The 8,920-nt window shown below is 59.7% G+C and overlaps 1 protein-coding gene across 1 annotated transcript in view; it reads left to right on the plus strand.

Annotated features, from left to right (window-relative positions):
- Nucleotides 1-1,544: 1,544 nt before the first annotated feature.
- The window catches only part of PTPRN2 (protein tyrosine phosphatase receptor type N2), a 606,978-nt gene continuing 599,602 nt past the window's right edge, over nt 1,545-8,920 (plus strand). Inside the window, exon 1 of the mRNA XM_059395999.1 lies at nt 1,545-1,593. The gene's annotated coding sequence lies outside the window, so the exon portion shown is untranslated. The remainder of the gene's footprint in view (nt 1,594-8,920) is intronic.

The raw sequence follows: 8,920 nt of genomic DNA on the forward strand, positions 1-8,920 counted from the left end.
GCGCGGGTGCTCCGGCCGGACCGAGCCGTCGCCCGAGTCTGCCAGGGGCGCCGCTCCGGGGACGGAGACCCTTTGAGGCCCGGGCGGTCCACGGGAGCCGCTCCCCGGGTTCGCGCCCTGGGCCTGCCTTTAGGGCCTCTCCTGGGGGGCGTGGACCCGTCCCGGCCCGGCCCGCACCTGCCGTAGGGCAGGCCGCGCCGACGTGTCCCAGGGACTGGCGTGACGCCGGCCGGCTCTGCTGCCCGGGGTGCGCGACGACCCCCCGTAGCCTCTGCGGGTCCGTCGTGTAATGTCTTCCTCCGGCCACGTCCGCGTCGGGGACGCTTCCCGCTCCACCGTTCAGCGCGGTCCCTAGTGCGCCTGGTCATCGGGGCCTTGACGGGGCGCTGGGGAGGATTCCTTCCTGGTGAGCCGGTCCGAGCCCGTCCGAGCCCCCTGCGAGCCCGTCCGAGCCCGTCCGAGCGCCCTCGGAGCTGCCCCTGCTCCCTGCTGCTCCCGAGCCCCCGCTGGCGCGGCACGGGGCCACGGAGGGGCGACGCGGGATGGCGGTGGGCGCGTGTGGTTCCCGATCCCGACTGTCCTGTCAGGTTGTGCCCTGAAGGGGACAAGCGCGGCACATGTGGCGAGTCCGGCCGTGGGCGCCTGAGCAGTCCCAGCCTGCCATCTCGGGGTCCCGTGGGCGACTTTCGAGTGGGGTCTTGGTGGACGGACAGGCGTTTGTCCGTTGGGAACAGGACAGGAACATGCTCTCCGTGTGGCCGGCGGGCTCCTGTGTTAGTACATCAGGCTTTGGTGGCCGCTGGCCTTCCTCTGTGGGGGGCGGGCTGCCCGTAGCATCAGGGAGCCTGGCGGGGAGCCGTCACCTGGGTCTCCATCTCCCCCTCCCTCGCAGTGCCGTCCGCTGACTGGCTCACCCTGTGGGAGGTGGACGTCTCTCTCCGTGTCCTTTGTCCACCTTCTCTGACCTCCCGCTGCTCCTCTGTGGAGGGTAACTGCGTCTGGGGTCACACCACTTCACATCCGGTCTGTGTCTCTTCTGGAGGACGAGATCTGCTTCCCTGCGCCTTCTTCCCGTGCTCCTGGCCGCACGTGCGGGCCGTCTGTCCACTCTGGGGCTCGCGGCGTGGGTGTTAGGCACGATGTGTGACGGAAGGACCCAGAGGTCCTGGGTTAGTGGTGGTGCTGACAGAGCCCCGTGGGGCTAGGGAGGTGCCCACGGGGATGGCTCACCCCCACGCTCCCTCCGCTGCTCTGGAGGGTGTCCTTGGGCAGGCAGCCCTGCCCTGCTGCCGGAAGGGACGGGGCGTACTCGAGGGTCCTCCCGATGGGGAGCCAGTCCACACACACGTCCGTCCTCTCACTGACTCGAGCCAGGCTCACAGGTTCAGCTGCTCTCGAAGATGCCGCGTCGCATGAGCCTGTTGGGGGGGGCGGCTGCCTCGTTTCTGGGACACCCAGGAGTCCGCAGGTGCCGCGGCCGTGGAGAGCTGCCCCGTGCTTCGTAGCACTGAGTCCTTTTTTCTCTCTTGTCTTCTTCCGCAGGCTGCCTGTTCGAGGATGGCCTCTGCAGACCGTCTGAGACCTGCGTCAACGGTAAGTGTGCGGCGCGGCCGACCCCGCAGCGGGGCTGGGCTTGCCGGGGCCGACGCCATGTGCTGGGTGCGCCTCACTCTCTCCAGCACCCTGCAGAGGGCCGAGGGGAGGAAACCCCCCAGGGCGGGAGTGAGAACTCAGTGGACACTGGGCACAGGCGGGACACGTCGTTCATATGCACGGCTTTGGTCCGTGTTTCTGTCTCGTCGTACCCCGGGACGGACAGGCACTCATGGCAGCTCTCTGACCCCGGGGCTGGACACGCGGCCCTGACCCCGGTGGGACCTTCCACCCCCCTCCGCGGGCTCTTGCTCCTTCGGCGGGCGACCGTTTGTCCTTCGGCCTGCCAGGTCTTCTCTCGTGGGGCCAAGGAGTGTCCAGTGGGGGCCGCCAGTGCCGAGGGTGCAGGGAGAAGCCCCACCGGGCAGGGCCAGACGGGGCGGGCTCAGCTGCCCGGCTTCTGAGGGATGCATCTCAGCAGAGACCCGGCATCTTGTTTGAGGGCAGCCGGTCGGGGGCAGCTGTGGCCCCTGGTAGTGGCCCTCCGGTGAGGAGGGCAGAGGGAGGGCGCAGTGCCAGCGTGGGGGGCTCGCCCGGCGTGGCTTCTGAAGGAAAGGACTCACGTGGGGCACTGGGTCTGCGGGGGGTGCGGGTCGCTCCGGAAGACCGGACTGCGGGGCAGGGACCCGCCTGTTTCCCCAGGTCCGTGGGCAGAGTTAGGGGCGATGCTGACACGGGCATGTCGCTCCCCCAGTGCCCGGCGCCAGCAGGGGTGTGTGTGGAGGGGCTCCTTCTACAGAGGCTGTTGGGGAGGGAGAGGCGCCTTCTGCCCGAGGTTGCTGCGGCTCCGCTGGCCCTTGTGGGGGCAGCGCGGCCACCACGGGGCTCAGACAGTCAGAATCCAGGTGCTTGGTGCGTCCTGCCGAGACAGCGGCCCCGTGTCCCGGACCGGGGGCTTCGGGGCTGGGAACAGTGGTGCCTGTGTCCCTGGTGGCTCATGTGCCCTGGAGACAAACTGCCACAGCGCTGGGTCGCTCGGTTTTGTGGGTGCTCATCTGTCTTATTTTGGCCGTGGCAGGGGTTTGGGGAAAGCATTGTGTGCAGCCTGAGGAAACCCTGACTGGGGCCGGAGGGACAGTCTGTTAGGACGCCCTTGCGGGGAGGATGTGGAGCTCAGGCTGCCCTCCCAGCCCGGGATGTCTGCTGGCTCCTCCACACACGCAGGCCTGACCCTCGGCCTCCCCCCCCCCAGGCCACTTGTGACTGTACCTTGTGTAGCTTCTATCGGGAGGCGGCTTTTAAAAAATAATCCTGTTTTAAAATCATGCCCCCTGCCCGCAGTGAAGTAGGGTTAGAGAGGAAACGTGTGTGTTTAATCAGCACAGTAACAACCAGCGTCCTTCCCTCTTCTTTGTCCTTGATGAAACCAGGCCTGAAGTCCGGGCCACTCTGGAGGTTTCCTTCCCCAGCCTCAGCTTGCCTCTCCGGCACACGCAGTCGCATCAGCGTTCTGTACGACAGAATAGTTCTTTGGAACAAGAAAGTTATTTATTTATTTATTTATTTATTTATTTTAAAAGATTTTATTTATTTATTTGACAGAGAGAGATCACAAGCAGGCAGAGAGGCAGGCAGAGAGAGAGGGAAGCAGGCTCCCTGCCGAGCAGAGAGCCCGATGTGGGGCTCGATCCCAGGACCCTGGGATCATGACCTGAGCCGAAGGCAGAGGCTTTAACCCACTGAGCCACCCAGGTGCCCCCATGAAAGTCATTTAAATGTGAATATACGTGTGCAGGCTTTGACGTCTGGAGACACAATATTTCGTATTTTCCATACAGTTAAGGTCTAGGAAGCAGCAAAGCGGCACCATCCAGTCTCACAAAATCCTGTCCTGTGAGTAGCAGACAGAGAGTGACCAGGACAGTGTGCCTTGTGGGTCTGGCTCACCCTGATGTCTTTCAGCCTGACAGCTGGCTGGGCAGGGAGGTGTGGCCCAGCAGCTTCGCAGGGACGCACAGGGCGAGCCGCCATGTGGAGTCCAGCACACTCTGTGGTCACACACAGGTTCCTTTTCTTCCCCTCCCACTCCCCTTCCTTTGCTTGAGGTACAGACGGAAATGTGCAAGCCTCTTAACCTTCTCCGTGTTCTCAAACTGCCCAACAGAACTTTTAAATCATAGTTAAAATTAAAATGTTTCCGTGAAACAAGATACTTCATAAAGAAAGTCAAAAGATAAACATATTTGCCAGCTCACATGTGTCAGGACGGCTACTGTAAAAAACGAAAACCGAAAACAGGAAGTGCTGGTGAGGATGTGGCGGGATCTGACCCCTCGCCCGGAGTTGGGGGGAGCGTAAGGCCGCACAGCCCCCTAGGAAAGGAGGGGGCGGGTCCGCAAAACACCGAATTAGCATGTCATCAGCATCCTCGAAACAGCGCCCGAGGCCTGGGAAGCTGGGACCCAGGCTGCTCTCGGCACCTGTGTCCACAGCAGCGTCGTGCACGACAGCCAGGAGGGAGACACGACACGAACCTGCACTGACAGGTGAGTCGCAGGAAGGCGCACACATGGACCGTGGGGTACCGCCAGCCTCGGCAGGGAGGGATTTCCAACACCCACCGCGCCATGCGTGAACCTGGAGGGCATCGTGCTCAGGGAGGTTAAACTGTCACGAAACGGCAGGTGCTCAGAGGTGCCATTCAGCGTCCGACTCCTGGATTCGACTCGGGCCGTGATCTCGATCGTGAGATCCAGCCCGGTGTGGGGCTCTGTGCCCGGCGGGGAGCCTGCGCCGTCTTCCTGCCTCCCATGCTTGCTCTCTCTGCCTCTCTCTCCAATAAAGAAAAATCGTAAAGAAAAGGGGGCGGGGCGTATGCTCTGGGATTTGACCTCTGAAGTCCCAGGAGCCATCAGATTCGTAGAGACCGGTGGGCACGGGGGCTGGGGCGGGGGACGGAGTTCATGTCTAGCAGGACAGAGTTTCAGCTTGGGAAGATAGCAGGTTCTGGGGACGATGGCGCTGGTGGTGCGCGCGCTCAGTGCCGACGAACGGTACACCTGGGGATGCCTCAGACGCCACATGCACGTCAGGAACACTGTCTGATTTAATGTCACACTTGAAAAGAGAGACGACACCCTGACTGGGAGGACCCGTAGCAACATGGTGGGCCAGAGCTGCTTCTGCAGTGCGGAGAGCTGCTGTGCCAGGTCAGAACGGCACTGACTAGGACACGGCGCAAAGACGTAAATAAATGGTCCCCGTGTTATATGAAAACACGTTTGTCCTTACTGCGAACCAGGGAAATGTAAACATAAACCATGCTCAGAAGATTGCCAAAAATTGAAGAGTAACAACACATCCGGTGCTGGCGGGAGCTCAGGGAGGCGGGCATAGACCTGCTCTGCGGGCGAGCGTGTGAGCCGGTCACAGTCTTTGGGAACGTAATCTGACATTGTCTGTTAAAGGACCAGTACACTGGTGATTTGATTGGTTTTGGGGACTCACATATATAAAAACAAAGGTCTGCAGCAGTATTTTTATTGGCAAAACCTGTAACACCTGTCAATCCGCGGACAGGGGAACGGCTCCAGAAATGACGGCGTATCCGTGGTATGGCGGTTACGCAGGGACGGACAATGACTCACATGTTTCCTGACCAGGAAAATGTCCCTTGTATGGTAAGTAGGAAAAGTAAGTTGCAGAGCAGTGGTTCTCATCTGATCCTAGTTTCTGGGAAAGCCTGTGTATATGACCCCACTCCCACAGCCAGCGGGTGACCAGGAGGGAGAATGTGACAAGCACCGCTTGTGTTTTGGGGGGAACTGGGCAGTGTGGAGAGGGAATAGATGGGGGGTAACGTGTGATCAAAGATCTGTTTATTAAAGGAGTCCTGTGTTACTCTGGTAGTAACACTTACCTAGTAAAGACATTTCGGAGTCTGCTGAACTTGGAAAGGCAGACCAACCGCGTTTAGGCCTGCTGACCCAGGAGCTGCTCCGTACCAGCCAGGACTCCAGCCATGCTCTCAGCACCCCCAGGGGTGGCCCTGAGGAGCCAGGAGACCCCTGTTCTGGATTCCGATGGAAGCTTTGTGGTGGAAATGTCTTCAGTGTCTCAGAGGGGTGGTCAGGCAGATAGCTGGTGCCTAGAAGGTGGTCTGCCGGGTGGGGTAGTGTTGAGCGGGGAGCTATACAAGAACCTGTGCACAGTGTGGCCCCAGAAGTCCAGGGATGGACGCTTGAGGGGGCCATGAAGGCAGGGACTAGAGGCTGAGCTGGGGGAGGGGCAAAACCCTGTCCCTCCTGGACGGCCTTGCCCTCCAGGAAACAGCATTGGTCCATGAGGATGAGCCCTGGGGTCCGAGCTGTGGGGTGGGGGGTGTGGCCAGGGCTGCACCTGGACGGAGGGCCAGCTGGGGTCAGGTCTGAAGCCACGTCCTGCTGCCTCATTCTTGCGTTGGCCCTTTCTGGGGAGCTGCTGGCCCTCGGTTGGCACAGGCTCTGAGCGCACAGACACGAAGGCACGTCCCTCCTCTCCCCCTTCTTCCTTCTGGTCCTTCCGAAGCCTTCTCGAGGTGGGAGCCGGCCAAATCACTGTTTTTGTTGGCCGTGCTCTGAGCAGTTTTTTACTTTCATTTTCGTGTTCAGTGATCACGGTGGGTCTTGTCAACGGCAGGTCGCGATCTGCTGGGGTACCCTGCGCGCTGCGGGAAATTTGATAGAGCTCCTCTGTTGGATCGCTCTGAAAAAATAGAATGATACGCAGCTGTAATTTGACGCCTGGGGGACCATGAAAAAGTAGAGTTGGTCTGGAAAGAGATCAAGGAGTAGCAGTGAAACCTCAGCCGTATGAGTTGTGGCCACCTGGAGAGCCTGAGGAAGCCTGCGGGGTCTGGACAGGCCCAGGCCTCTCTGGCCTCTGCAGGGTCTGGACAGGCCCGGGCCCCTCTGGCCCCTGGGAGGTGGGCTCTGCTTCTCCAGGAAGCCAGGCTTGGTGTTTGGGACCAGCTAAGGCTCATTTCAGGGAGCTTAGCAGTGGGTTCCCACAGAACAGACTTTACAAATCAGCTTTATGGTGACCATTTTCAGTTCTTGTTTGGAAGGTGCTGCTGTTTGGACTGTGCTGTTCAGGGAGTGAAGCAGTTGTGGGATCGGTGATGGTCTGGTTCTGTCCTGATTTCTGGACGCCAGGGACGCAGAGTTCATAGTAGTTTTGTCTTGGTAAACCACAAGTTCATGGTGTCATAAATTCTGGATAAAGATGTTGAGGCAACATCTTCATTTTGTTTTATCTTTTTAAAAAAGATTTTATTTATTTATTTGACAGAGACACAGCGAGAGAGGGAACACAAGCAGAGGGAGTGGTAGAGGGAGAAGCAGGCTTCCCACTGAGCAGGGAGCCCGATGTGGGAATCTGTCACCGGACCCTGGGACCATGACCTGAGCCGAAGGCAGACGCTTAACGAACGAGTCAGCCACCCAGGCGCCCTGAGGCAGCATCATTTCATCAGCAAGTTGTAGAGGCCGAATCTGTGGGTTTGATCTTCACCAATGACGTCATTCCCTTGGGCAGTTCCTGAAGCAAGCTTTTGGGAGCTAGCGTGAAATTGCATGCCAGCCCTAACGTTCAAGGCTATGGCAGTGTCTCCTGCGAAGACCTCTGGACGCTGTGGAAATGATGACGAGTGGCCATTCGCTTTTTCTTTTATCCGGTCTCTCAGCCAGTACTTGTCCGTGGAAGGCCCGCCCTGAGCATGCTTTGGTAGGGGAATGCAATTGAGACTAATCTTGAGGCTTCAAGAAATTAGTAAGAGATTTAGGATTTGACTACTCTACAGTCCTTCACTTTTGGGGCAGCTCGCACGTTTTCAGTGATCTATGTTGCACTGGACCGCTGGGAAGCAGTTGTTTCCTTGACCAACTCCTGAGTCTTGGGAGGAAAGTGGTGTGGATTTAGTGTGTATCCAGATGGTGGGGCATTTGTAACCTGTGCTGGTTCTTTTTAAGTGTCCTGGGAGTCCATGTGCCTAGGGTCAGAGCAGTAATTTCTTTAAGGAATCATGGTTCCTTATTTCTGTGCTCATGTCTGAATGATGATCTGCCCCTTCCGTGGAGAAGAGACAGAGGGAAGATGGGGTGTCTGGGCCCCGGGGCGGGGGGAGGCCTCGCTCCGTGGCCTTCTCTGGGGAGTGACCAGTAGTGTGGCCCCTCCCCGGCTAGCTGTTGCTTTTGCCACGAGCTGTGCTGTCCCAAGCGCTTCCTCTCACCAAGTCCCAGGGGAAGTCCCGGTCCCTTGCAGTGGACCTGCAGACCTGCAGAAAAGTCCCGTGTCGGCCAGTCACTGTGCTTTCCTCACGGCGTGGCTTAGCCTTGAGCCAGCTGTCAGGAGAGCAGATGGGCAGAGCGGCTCCGCGCCGTTTCACCGTCTCTGGATATCTGCGTCCCTTCTCCACACAGAGGATGTGAACTTGCGCTTCTCAGCCCCCGTGGGCTCACGCTGGCTGCTGGGCTCCGGTCTGGACAGGCACGGTCCGCAGGGGCTCTCCTGAGGCTCACCGCACACTTGTGTGCCTCTCCTGGGCTTGGGTCCTCCTCCTCCTCCTTTCTGGCTTCGGTACCTCCTCCGACGCCTCATCTTTACGGCCGTGTGCTCACAGTAGAAGCTTGGAGACGTGGAAAACAGCAGGGAAATCAAAGGTGCTACCCCGAGAGTCTCTGTTGACAGGTTAGCGCGGTGGCCTTTGCCGTCCCTTCTTTGTGCCCGTCTTCCTGTTACACTGCCGCGCTGGCTCGCGGGTTTCAGTTGGCCGTCTCCCAGCAGCTCCCGACGCCGCGGCTCCCACCGGCATCCGCGGTGCTGGCAACGACGGTCTGCAAACTTCTCCTTGATTTCTGCCCCGGCCTTGCCTGCTCCACCAAGAACACGCACGGGCTCTCAGCGCTCCTCAGCGCCACGTTGTAACTTCCCTTCCGGATCGAAGATTTTCGAGAAATCCTGAAGTATGCCTTCCTTCTGCTCGTAGTAATGTGCACGTGGGAAGCACTTCCTGATTCCCCGACAGTCTGCGTCCTGACCTGGAGGTGACAACCGACTGCGCGTCGTGAGATGGAGGTGACAACTGACCAGGAGCCCCTCCCTGCGGTTCCCTGGGCCTTTCCCTCTGTCAGGGCCGCGCATTCTCTTCAGGAAAGTGCCCTGAACGCGTGAGAGCGTCGCTGGTGGAAGCGGGACCCTTGGTGGAATCGGTGCGCACCCCCTCCGCCCATCCCCCTCCGCCCATCCCCTCCGCCCATCCCCCTCCGCCCATCCCCCTCCGCCCATCCCC

Source organism: Mustela nigripes, chromosome 4, assembly GCF_022355385.1.
Source record: "Mustela nigripes isolate SB6536 chromosome 4, MUSNIG.SB6536, whole genome shotgun sequence".
Classification (NCBI taxonomy): Eukaryota; Metazoa; Chordata; class Mammalia; order Carnivora; family Mustelidae; genus Mustela; species Mustela nigripes.